This window comes from Nanorana parkeri, unplaced genomic scaffold, assembly GCF_000935625.1.
Source record: "Nanorana parkeri isolate BGI_ZX_2015 unplaced genomic scaffold, ASM93562v1 scaffold1216, whole genome shotgun sequence".
In the NCBI taxonomy this organism is placed as follows: Eukaryota; Metazoa; Chordata; class Amphibia; order Anura; family Dicroglossidae; genus Nanorana; species Nanorana parkeri.
The window spans coordinates 101,270-114,798 of record NW_017307484.1 but is presented as its reverse complement, the minus strand read 5'-3'; the positions used below and the strand labels follow the sequence as shown (position 1 = coordinate 114,798).

Here is a 13,529-nt window from a genome sequence, read left to right as displayed (position 1 = left end):
CCCGCCCCCCGTTTTCCCTTTTTTTTCTCCCCTTCCCTGCTATTAAATGTCTTATTTCCCGTACCCCTGTTGGGATCACTGATAGGACAGATTCTCACCTTTTCTCCATATAGTTCAGGTGATCGCAATAGATTACCATGTTTGACGAGCATTTTCCCTGTTATGATCATTATCTATGTATGAACCATTATCCATGCATGCACACTATGTTTGAGTGCATGCACTAAATGCTTGTGAGAAATAAAAATCTTTGGAAACGAAAAAAAAAAAGATGACAGGTCTACGATTGTGAGCTGAGTAGATGTAAAACACACAAATGAGACCACCTTTAGTTTGTGGTCTAATGTAACGGACTCTAATTTTATACAAGAAGTAGGAACATAGAGCTTTGCGAAGGACCGTTTATTGATATAAATCCAAAAAGCAGTATTGTACTCACAAAGGTGAATCATGAAAGGCAGAAACAACGTTTTGGCCAAAATTTTAAAAATGCTCCAAGTCGGGGGCCCGGGCTGGTTCACATAGTATAATACCGTGGTCTATACAGTATATCACACAGTATAATACATCGGCATATACAGTATATTACACTGTATAATAACAAAGCCTGTACTTTTTATTATTAAAAAGCATGATACATAATTACAATAAAACATTTTTTTTTTACTTTTTTATTTACTTTACCTTTAAGAAATAGCCTAAATATTTAAATAATAAAAGCCAAAAAGACATTAAATAGTACAGAGCATTTACAACAAAGGAATTTACTTACGAAAAAGTTTTTCCATCTGGTGCCATTCAAACTATTAGATTACATACTAGTGTGGAGGCAGGCGGTACACAGGTGTCACAGATACTACTATCAGTATATCACTCCTCCTCTTCTCCATGACTTCTACAGTACAAAAGAAGTGATGGAGAAGAAGGGGAGTGATATACTGACTGACAGTGTCACAGTACAGTACCTGCAGGCTGCAGCTCTCCCGGCTCTGTGTCATCTGGGTTGGATCCTGATTCCCGCCAAGGAGCACCTCACGTCATCTGGACTGGACCTCAGGACCCCCCTCAGTCACCTCACGGCCACACCTCCCTTGTCACGCTGTGCTGCTGCCTGCTGGGTAATGCAGTCCTCTGGCCAGCGGCAGCTCTCCAGCTCCTCAGTCCCATGAAGATCACCGTGGGCAGCGTGAGAGAGCTGTCGGCGGGCAGGGCCAGATCTAATGATAATTAATTATCATCAGGCGGCCAGAGATAATTCCGTCGCGGGCCAGTTCTGGCCCGCGGGCCTTGAGTTTGACACGTATGCCGTAGGGGCTCAGAGACCCAACCAAACACAGTAACCCGCCACTCACTCAGCACACTGACAAGCCGCCTCATAGCCGGCACTGTGGCTCAGACACAGTGCTGGCTACGAGGCGCCTTGACAGTGTGTTGAGTGAGCGGCAGGTGGATGTTTCTGCCTTTTATGATTCACCTTTGTGAGTAAAATACTGCTTTTTAGATTTATGTCAATAAACAGTACTTCACAAGGATCGGGCGCTCCATTTCTCCTTTTTGTATAGATCTCAAGGTTCCCTATCCATCTAGTGCTGATATTCTTGTTTTCTTCCTTATTTTTCTTTGATTTTGTCTACCAATATGCATATTTACCACATATTATGTATCCCCACTCTGGGAAGTGACGCAAAATATCATGCTAGTGTTGTATAGTCCTAATCACATTTGCCGAATCCCTCATGGAATTGCATCCATATGTCCTTTGTTGTTTTGACCGTAATGTCCACATGAAACTATGTTGTACCTTACCTTCCCCTATTTTATTTCCTCCCAAATTACTCTGTATGTCATGTTCTCTTTTTGCTCCTTTGTTGTTTTATTGCTGTACGGACTCTGGTAAACTTTTTATAAATAAAGAATATTTAAAAAAAAGAAAAGAATCTGAAAAGTCTTTTATTATAATTTAAGTGGTACATATGCCTCTATAGGCTCATGACCATTGTGGCACAATGTAGCAAGATAAGATTCTTCTTCAGGTGACAGGGACATCATGGAATAAATTCCACACCCTATCTACTAGATTCCTCTGCCTGTTGATCATTACCATCAAGCCAGCCTTCTCCAGCCACTTTATTATGAGAACATTCCTATAAGGAGGAAATTCTCACAAAACATTTAACACTGCTTTATTTGGATGCATTTCTGTCTAGGGATTGAATTACAATTATCTATATATCTTGTCACAATCTGGAATCCGGGACACTAGAGAACGGGAGCTCTGGGTATTGCAGAACAGTCCTGAGCAGGGAACAGGGCTACAACCCAGGTCTTGGGGAGTGAACGGGTACTGGGTAATCCAAACACAGGGGACTGGGAAAAGAGTGTCTGCACAATAACTGTGGGTGTGCCAGTGGCACAGGAGCTAAGGAGTGCCTGGTCTTCTACAGAGCCTCTGATGGTGAGGTTGATTGTGCGGCAGGGTAGCTCCCAGGTTGCGGCCTGCAGACACGACTGGCCCGCTACAATGGGAACAGCACTGGAGAACTGAACTAAGTGATGGGTAGGAAAGAAGACTATAAGCAAGAGGTGCAGGAAGGGTGCAGCAGGGCACACCAGGAATACGTGACACTAGGAACTGGGTAGGATGCACTGGAGAGTGCAGACAGGGAACATGCATCATAAAAGGTACAGGATAAACAGTAAGTACACACAGTGTGCATAGCAAAATGGCAACTATGCACAGGGGGCATGCATACACAAGAATCAGGATACAATTACGGCTCTGTTCACACATAGGCGTATCGAATATGCGCGTTTATCGCGCGTTTCGTGGCGCGCGTTTTTACCGCGATTCACGGTAAAAAAACGCGCGACAAACGCGCGTTTCCGAGGGCTACTTGGCTGTATCCCAATGGAAGCGCTCCACAAAAACGCAGCAAAGAAGCTCATGTACCTTTTCAGGCGTAGGCCGTTTTGTAGCGCTTTCAGACGGGCTGAAATACGGCAAGGTGTGAACCATACCCATAGAAAACAATGGGATTTTCACGTTTGAGCGTTTTGTAGAGCGTTCGTAAAGCGTTGAACGCGCTACAAAACGTACAGGTGTGAACCAGGCCTACAAGGAACGTAAGTACAGGGGAACAAGCATATACAGAAGTGCAGGATAGCACAACAAGGACGAAGGTATAGGAGAAACAGAGAGATCAGCGCTGAGAAGGTAAGCAGACACACTATAGAAAGGGCACATACAAGTGGAAAACAGATCTCAGACAGACAAGCACGGCCACTCACACCTCACAGGTAAGTGCAAACGAAACCACAGGAACTCACAGGAGACTAAGAGAAAGCGGGGACAGAGAGAACAGCAAGGATGGAAAAGGCCGTGCAGGGAATCCACAGGAAACCAGGAAGCACGGGGATCCAAGAAAACACAAAGAGACTAGGAATCACGGAGTGTCCAGCAGGAGAGAACAGACTCGCTGCTTGAACCCAGAGCAACAAGTGAGATAAACCTAAATGGGGAGGAAGTACGAAGATTGGCTGTAGTCCTGTGAATCCCCATAGGCTGACATAGGCTGACAGCCAAGCACCTGGGACAGAGGGGAAAATCAGACATGGAAGCTGGACACAAGGTAAAATCTGGCATGGATACCAGGGTATTATGGCAAATCTATGGATTGGAAGTAGACTATATAGTCAGTCCTGATTTATTCAGCTCATTCAAAGTACAATAGAGACACAGCAGATATCATCATAAACTAATTATGCTACTACACGTTGATGATGATACACCACCATTGATTATGACAATCATTTGTATGCTTTGTTTGTGCTATGATTAAAAAATAATTCATTTTTTTTAATCAAAAGTTTGGAAAGCGTTGGTCTGAATTTGTGGGCATGGACATGAATCCAGGCTTAGGTAGGTAGGACTGCTAAGGCAGAGCATAGTGCTGCTGCACCACCTTACTCTGCCCCTGAAAGGATTGGAGACAAAAACCATACAGGTAACAGCACGTCAGTTGTGTATCTGTGGCCAAATATTTCTATGTTTGATGGAGCATCCCTATTTATGCACTGACACTCCTGCCATCTCAATAATACTGAACACCATGTATAAAACTACCAGTACTAAGTTATACTACCAGTACCGTTGTTTCTAAAAAGGCGACAATCAGATTTATCCCTATCTGGAACACTAGAGTGGAAGTCAGTCAGTGGAAGTAGCGCTGTGGAAAAATTACGGCAGTTATTAGCAGTAACACATTAAGTAACAGAGGCTACAGTGCATTTGTAGTTTTTATATAACAAACCTAACTGAACATAAACAGCTCAAATCAACCCAACATTACTCTCAGACATGCCATCCCTCTGACAACGGCCAGGCCAACTGACTATCCAGACCTCCTTAGGGCTCATGAAGATGGGCTTTGCTTTTCAGTGTTTCACTTGCATTTGAAATTATCTTCAAATCAAATGTAATCTACGTCTGTTGCACAGAAATTAACTGTGTAGTGTTGATGAGCATTCAAAGGCTGGATGCTCATCAATCCTACATCAGCAAGAAGCTGCGTGTTTGTGTTAAGTTGCATTCTTGTGTAAGCAGCCTGTCCTATGGGGATACTTTACTGCTGCTTCAAAAGGACCACAAAGGGCTGCTAAAGCAGCTCAGACACAACAGACACATGCATTCTAGCAGTACAGCATTTGAATGTTGTGTTTAAATACACAGCTAGTCCACACAAGCCCTTACAATACGCACATCTAGTCAACACAACAGGCTGAGGTAAGTGTGTCTGACTTACCACCAGCACCTGCTCTTTTATCACCTGAGAAGAGAAAATGTTACCAGATGACATGACATGAATCCTACAGTACAATTGCCTGAAAAAGACTGGAGCAGCAACCAGATAAACCAAATCTAAATGCCCTGAAAATACAGAATGTGCATCAGCTACTGTATAAACAATTCTTACACTGGTGTGTAGTAGCACTGTAGAATTGTTTTAATCAGAACGCCTGCAGAGATTGAGCAGTCTGTACATCTTTTAAGCTTAGAAAATATATTATTATATCCACCTTTAGACATTCTGGCAGGCAAGCTTTTGTCTTATGACTTTGCAATACCTTCCATACTGTAGGAAATCTCATGGAGTCGTGCTTCTTACAGCTGTCATCCGGCGTAAGTAACCTAAATACACTTGGGAGGAAGGATATGAAATTCAGGATACAACACTGAATGAATTGTCACCAGCACACTATGACATGGAACACATACACCTTCAAGTGCGGAATTGTCACTCATGCATGTACTTGGTAAACATCCTGACATGAGTATTGGCTAATGTCAGATTATGGTACAGTGCCGCACAGCATTCTACAAACCCTATTAGAATATCAATTTAATCTAAACCAGCTAAATAAACAATAGAAACCTAAATCTATGAACTATTTACCTGCCAAAATACTTGTAAATTAATTTTCTTGTAATCCACTCCACTCACAGTGCTTAAGGACATAGGCAACATTAATGATAGCCTGTAGTACTAAAGTCTCCATGTTACTGCCTGCCTTCTGTCTGTTCTTTAGACTGCTAGTAAACAGAAGCACTTTACAGATGACCACCCTGAGCTCCTCCTGCTATCCCACCTAAGTATCCCACTTTCATCATCAGCTTCCAGAGACTCAGTATAATAAACAGAGGGATTTCAATTAACTATAATGTCTGATAGGATGCAAAGTTGCCCATGCTAACCAGTCATATTTCAGCTTTTAATATTGCAGCCATAACAAAAAAAAAGTGTTTCTGTGGGTTGTTACTCTTGCATATCCTCTTCTTTCTTTCTTTCTTTTTCTCTTTCTTTCTTTCTTTCTTTCTTTCTTTCTTTCTTTCTTTCTTTCTTTCTTTCTTTCTTTCTTTCTTTCTTTCTTTCTTTCTTCCCTGGTTAAAATACACTCATTCTTTGTCCAAAACCTGAAGCCCAAGCGGACTATATTAATGATATGCAAAGTGTGACTTTTTGTCAAACGTCAACAGCTAAGCCCTCATATCCATCTTCAGCTACCTTCCCCCTTTTATGGCCATTGACATGCAGAAAGACTGTCAAAGAAGGGCATAGGTGTCTTTGATCAGTCTATGGTTAATGGTAGTGGGACAACTGGATTTCTGGGGACAGACTGGAGACGTTTTGTTCGGTGATTATCCCATGGCGAGTTGTTTATAATCTAAATAGATCATGTTTAGTTGCAGTTTTTGTTAACATTGAGAAAGGAAAGGATCACTTGAAGACCATTCTATTGTTATTCAAAAAGGGAAGGGAAAGAGCAACCCTAAAGTAAATTAGAGTTCACCTTTAACATTTAAAGAAGTATGAACTGGTTGGTTGCTACATGTTATTGAAATGACAGGCTGCTTGTTGCTTGAAAACCTTTTAGTTTTATTTTTACTTCAGTACAAAGTACACGTGGGGAGATTCCGGGAGATGCTTCCTGGGTGATGTATGCAAATAACTTTCCAGAACAAGAAAGAACCAGTGGGGCAAGGCCTTTTGGAGGTGGTTATCTGTATAGTTTTAATCTGCACATTGTAAAGAAAGAACAAGAAAAGTATGCATCTGTCTAGTGTAGCAGAATGTTTCATATAACTGGTTGCTTTAAAAGCAATTTCTGGCATTCAGACTAAAATTAATTTCTAAAATCTTTATTGGTGTTCCAAATGAGTAAACGACAAGAGCACTGAGGCATGTGCAGCAGTGGGAAAGAGATTTTTACTTGTTCTTGCCATCTAAAAGGAATTATTTTTCATTATATGACAACTTTTTACACTAGCCAACAAATTAATTAGTTCCCAAATAGACTGCCAGCATTAATGTTGTGCACATTTACCAGCCATTAGCGGTAATCTTGCAGTTCTTCTGTTTTTACACTGATAAACAGTAATAAAAATTAAACCCACTAGAGATTACAAGAGAAAAATGCAAACAGGACAACCAACTTTGCATGAAGCTGAACTCCAGCTTTGCTTTTTTCTCCACATTTGTACCAACTCCTCTCCTGTGTTAAAAGTAAACTCTCTCTCAATTTCCTATAAACTTGCATCTCAGCAATATATCCCTTTGAAGCTGCAGCAACTATCTTAAGACCACCTTCATTTTCTGTTTGAACATCCTTCATTATTCATCAATCACTTCTCCCCCTGATTGATACTGTTGTTGGCTCCCCTCTCACAGCTATTAGCCTTTTCTGCCATCCATCATTTTGTTTCTGGAAGAGTCTGATGTCAGAGAATACAACCCCGATTTCCCTTTAGATGTGCCTGCAAACAGTCAACCAATCAACAAAGGTAAAGTCTGCAGCATCCAGCAGGGAGAAAAAGCAGGCACACCTAAAGGGATCTGGGGGGAGTGTTCTATCATATATTGCTTTTGAAAAAGATCTTAGGCAGAAAGATGTGACATTTACAGGAGTCTGCCGGCCCCTCCCACTAAAGTCTAAGCTAAGCTGTAGCATGTGCACGTATAGGAATTTCATGTGGTTTCAGCTTGGAAGGCATTTCCATGCAGTAAAGCACGTGCTTTATTGTCAAGATATAGTATGTGCTGCACTGGGCACAGGTCCAGCACAGCTTCACAATGCTAGAAGACCTCACAGGACCTCCGATTCAGCAACCACTCCATATTGCTCAACACAGACAGGAATAATTACTAGGCGCTATTATTTCATGCCAACAGTGCTCTTAGCCATTATCCCTCACCAATTCAGTAGCTATTAGAGTCTACATATGCTATGTATATTGACCAGCATTGCGAGACAACATCAACTCTCACAAGGCATGGAGGTGATACGCGTTGTTTAACTGCCACTTCACTCTTATCTTTTATCTTGCTAATGATCATGAATAAGATCAAATCATTAGGAACATAAGAAACTGAGGTGAGATAGAAGTAGGACAACCAGTACCAGCCCTAGCCACAGGACAGCAAACAATATCCTTTAGGCTTAGGGGTGGGTCCACCTGTGCTAAACTCTATAGATATACCCAAGGCACACTGAGTGGCTACTGAGGTAGAGGTCATTTTACGTATTCTGGTAAGCCAATCAAATTGCAGTGGCCAGGTTAGACATTAAAAGCAGGCATCTAACTAGCAGCTAGATGTTTCACCTGTATTTTCAATTTTCTCAAATGTTTAAGCCTTGGGGGGTCTCAGTTATGAGAATTGGCAGGTAAACTGTTTGTACTACCTATAGCAATAAATAATAGTTTGTAAACCGCACATATATCTCTGAAAAGTATGACTGATACATAGTGACCTTTTCTTATCAAAACCCAACTGCAGTCCAAACTGTATTTTTCCCCTTTATTTTCTCCTGGTGATCCTTCCAGTAACACACTTCCTTTCCTAGGGTGACAACGTTTACCCACTTCTATCTATAAAAGAGCAACAAAGTCACCTGCTGATTTCCTAATTTGGACTCCTCACCTCCATTCCATATGGAGGAGGTGACTTGCAGTTCACAGAAGATAGCTGGGAAAAGCTGATAAAATTGTTTGATATTTCAGGTTTTAGTGCACACGAATGACAAGGACATTGGATTTTTGTCAGGATTTTAGATTGTAAGCTTTCAGGGGCAGGCACCCATCTTACCATCTTGTCTTGATTTATATTGTAACTGTAATGTCTTCCTTATATTGTAAAGCGCTGTGCAAATTGTTGTAGCTATATAAATCCTGAATAATAATAATAATAATAATAATACAAATTTGAATAATAATAAGCAACAGTAGTTTTTCTATACTTCTAAAATGTTCTTAGTCTCATCTGGCGCCAACTCACGTGCAGGAGGATGGTTGCCTTCCCTGAGTGATGGAAGGGAACCTTGGCCAAGAATCGGATGGGGGTCCGATAGGGAAGCCCTGCATGCGCTGCAGCAGGTAATCCTGGAGTAGGTCCCAACGCATAGCAGGGTAGGCTCAGCCCTAAGGCAAACAACATGAGCCCTAAAAACAACAAACATTACGATGTCCCTGTGTAGCCGGCGGAAACACAAAAAAACTGACTTGGGATGGAAGGAGGAGTCTATTTATTTAATGTGGTTGATGTGTTTCCTGTTGCAGGCAGGCGGAGCCTATATCTCGATGGCTGTCCTGGAAGATGACTGGGGAAAAAACAATACATTATATTGCATCATCAGATGTGTTGGGTGTATTAGTTTTTACTTTCTAGAACATGTTCAACAAGTACAGAACACATTGATATTGCCAGAAATTCAGTGCCCTTGTCACTTCCTGTGAGTTGAACACTTAAATCATTGTTATCTTTGGGTGGCTACTTGCATAGATCCTGTGGAGGAGTGTGTATAGCCATTCCGGGACAGGAAGTGAGTTTTTCGCAGGATTATCAGCCTACTAAAAGTCCACGTCATGCTGAGCCTCTATGACTGAGTCAATTGAAACTAAATGAATATAAGGAGAAGACCAGGGACAGTTTGGTTGAAAAGGAAAGAGACAGATTATGCTAGATGTCGTGTAGCCATGAAATGGGGTAGGGTCTATTTGACTTGCTGCAGCCTGTAATGCATGCTGAGAAAAGTTCAGTGTGCAGTGAATTTAGAGTAATCAAGTCAAATCAATTAATTTTAGTCCAGGAGAGGAGCCTGCACAACTGTACAAAACTGAAGGTAAGACGCAAGTTCAGCTTTAATATCTGTATCTGTTATCGATCTCTAGATCTAGGTACAATCTCCAAAATCTTATTAACAGAAACCTAAATTTGGGACGTACGGAGGCTGTCATTGCACGTATCTTCATCTGAACATTCTAATTGCCTGGCTGTCACACAGAATTTATGGTTTCAGCTTAACAAGTTTGCTGATGAGGAGTTCTGACTTCACTCTGATCTAATCTGCATGTTTGTTTCAGGACAGTGACTCAGAAAGTACTGAAGCCACTGGATGAGCATTTTCAGAAGGATATCTGTAAAAAAAATAAGTCAAGGCAACTGAACTTGCAGCAAGTCCAGTTGCCTTGACTTATTTTTTTACAGATAAACCATGACCTGGATGAATGAGAACCTTCACAGACATATTTCCAGAAGGAGTTTAGTAGTGGTTGACTTCCTCTTTCTTTTAGTATGGGTTTGCTTTAACATTCTCTCCAACCTCATTAAAAGGTTTACAGGATCACTCACTGATTCATGAAAAGGAACTGAGACAAATCCAAAAAAAAATTAACTGGGTCAAACAATATTCTAAGCTTTTAAAGATAATGTTTATATCATAGACACAGATTTCCAATAGGGCTGGATTGTATCGCACAAGATGACCTTGGCCAGAATAAGTCCAAACTTCATCCATCTTATCAGTGCTGCAGAAATGCCATGGGCTTCGTTACATATTAAAACTACATCAAAACAATCTTTTTTTTATAGAAGTGATTGAGAGTTCATAGTCTCAGAGAGAGGCCTAGCTGACCCACCAATGCCCAAGACTCACAGGGTTATTCAAAAAGGGTGAAGAGTTTGGAGAAGGCAGGAGAAGTGAACAATCTAGGACAATCTAGGACCACATTTAAAGTAATATTAAACTCTCAAACCTTTTTTCAATAATTAATCCAGATCAAACACCATAAAACATGATGTCAGGGTCAGTGCTCAGGGAACCAGCTGATCTGCAGGAAACTAAAACTTATAAGCATCAAGAAGCAGCATCCATTGTAAGTGATTTTGATTTCATCAGAATTTGAAATAGCTTAAAAACCTTTTGACTGTATTATCACTTTAAGAAATGGTAAGCTACAATATATTACATTTTTGTTTCTGGGCTTAGAAATGCTTTAGGACTGGAATTGTCACAAAGCAACATAAACAAATTCCCAGGGCGCAGGTTTATGCAGATTGTGTATATGTTTATATGATGGGGGCTTCCTTCTTGTGGTATGGTTTTCTCCCCAACATTTAACATTTACTAATCTATGCCGACTTCATAGTCTCGGCTGGTTGATGGTGCCACAGTGATCAATACAATAGTTTTTTTGTGCAGCTGTATTACAGCAAATCATTTGTTTTCTTCTGCTTCATCTAAATTATTCTTATAATGATCTCCTGTGTGGAGCAAAGTGAAGGGACTCCACCTTTCTGCAGACTTGACCTTCCATATAGACTATGTTGTACAAATATCAGAGTTCAGCTTCAGGGACGCTTTTGGTGAAAAGAGTTGTAGAAACCTAGATATGGTGTCTTAATGGCACGTCAATGAGCATGATTATATGAGCTTGGATGGACTTAGCCCTTCAAGAGTATGTAAACAACTAAGGCACCAATATCCTTCTGCTGCTCACAAGAAGGAGGGACGCGTGTGACACAATTCACATTTCAATTGCAGACATGTGTGACAAATTCACATAGTTCTTAGTAGTAAAATGTTTACATTATGTTGCGATGGCTGCAATACATTCATAAAGAATAAACCCTGTTTAATGGGGCTAAGGAAACTGCTGGTAAAAAAGAACAATGTCAGTTTGGACATTGGTTGCTAGGACACTGGTGGCCCAGACGCTGCGATTTACCACAAAAGGTAATGCACAATGGGGGGAATGTATCGAAAATGGAGCAGACAGAATCTGGAGCAGTTACCCATAATAACCAATCAGCTTCAGTACTTTTAGATATGTTTTGAAAATGAAATAGAGAGCCGACTTGTTACCACAGCTCCAGCTTCTGTCTGCTCCAGCTTTGATAAATTCCCCTCAGTATGTGTGTCTTTAAATGGCGCCCCAACACACTAAGGCAAGTGTGTTGCATTTCCTGGAAAAAGGTTCAGGTAAGGTTTCTGCCACATAGGTTTTTCCCAAAGTTAGACAGCACATTCAAAATGAATACGAAGCCTTAACGCAAGTGTAATCATCGTTTTCGCACGTAGTCGCACCCAATGCGTGTTTGCATTTGTATGTGCATATAAATGGGGGCGGCGGACTTTTAAAAAAAAATTTGTGTTTTTTTTATATGCGACTTTCATTTTTTTGCACTTAACTTTATTTCTATCACATAGGGGGATAACAAGCATCCTATCTGATAGCACATATACAGTGACCTCTATTAGACCCCTAATGTCACCTATGGACCCCAAAGAAGCTGATGAAGCAGAGATCCGCTTCATCAGTTTCTTCTCTGGCTACAGCAGACAGAGAATTGACAGGCTGAAAACGGAAGTGATGCAATACACATCAATTCCGCATTCAGTGATTGGGGGGAGATCAGGCACTGGGAAGTGTGCTGATCTCCCTTCGATCCTGCCACAGAGACCTGGTATGCTGGTCCCGGGGCCACAGAGAGGGCAGCACAGCCCGGGATAGCTGGCAGCGGAGGGGGGTGCACACATCCCAAACCATACAAGCGATTCGGCAAATCTATAACCACCCAAACGCTTGTATGTAGCAAACTTTCCCTCTCGCGCAGGGGGGCATGCAGGCACGGTAACAGGAAAGGACGTTTTTAAACGCCCACCTACTATTAGCAGTTAGCTGCATGGACATTTACTTACAAAGTCAGACGGCAAGTGGCTAAAGCCTAGTTAGGAACTGAAATAAGTACACTGGCAACTGAGGTGGTAATCACCAGATTCTGCCTTGAATATAGCAATGTAGCCTGCTCTCAATTTTTAGTTTTTTGCCCATTAGTTCTGCCTTAGGAAGTTGATAACACGTATTGAACATTTTAAACTTGATCTTTATTTTGGGAAACAGTTAGATTGGTGCGTTTAATTCCAATTTAATGTGCATTACCGCACCACACAAATGTGAATCCGGCAGAACTGGATCCTGTGGGGATGTAGTAAGGTGTTACCTTTCTGTGTAGTACTGTGAATGGTTGATACAGAAGCCCACTTTTAATTCAATGTTCACCTGTCATGTGAAAAATAGGGGGGCTACCATTGCTGGCCTCCTGCTGAAAATGTTAGTTGCCTGGTTGTGCCTGATTTAAATAGTTTTAATTCACTGACCTGGAATGAGCAAGCAGTAAATCAAAGTTCAAGCTCGGTGACTTAAAAAGTATTAAAGCCAAATGACAGCCAGGGTGTAGTCTTCTCAGTAGGAAATGTCAGCAATGGCAGCCACCATATTTACCTCATGAAACGTTTAAAGGAAGCCTGTGCTGAGAGAAATATGAATGATTCCACTGCAGACCTCCTTTAAAAATGCTCTCATTCTTATCAATCGGCTTCACTACAGTTTCACTAAATCAGAAAAAGCAAGCAGATCAGCAGTTCTGACCTCACTGACTGCCTGCATGCATGTTACAGATTATTGACTAAGAAGGTGCTGATGTCAACACTCAGCATGGCGGCCAGGCAACTAGCATTTTCAGGAGTGGCAGCACCTTTGTTTCTCTCAGTATGTTTTCTTTTGGCCTTTTTCATACAGAAAGCAGACTTTACCACCTATCTGAAAATTGCAAGAGCAAGGCAGTATAGGAACAGACCGCACTATCCACTATTATTTTGAATGTGGATCTGCTGAGTTGTCTGATGCAGCTATC

The 13,529-nt window shown here is 41.3% G+C and overlaps 1 protein-coding gene and 1 long non-coding RNA gene across 2 annotated transcripts in view; one reads left to right on the top strand and one right to left on the bottom strand.

Annotated features, from left to right (window-relative positions):
- Positions 1–12,243, top strand: part of LOC108797047 — a 14,391-nt gene extending 2,148 nt beyond the window's left edge. Inside the window, exons 3-4 of the long non-coding RNA XR_001941851.1 lie at positions 4,146–4,149; positions 12,234–12,243. This is a non-coding gene — a long non-coding RNA (uncharacterized LOC108797047). The remainder of the gene's footprint in view (positions 1–4,145; positions 4,150–12,233) is intronic.
- The window catches only part of MYO1A (myosin IA), an 82,828-nt gene that overhangs the window by 63,252 nt on the left and 6,047 nt on the right, over positions 1–13,529 (bottom strand). The gene's annotated exons all lie outside the window — the stretch shown is intronic.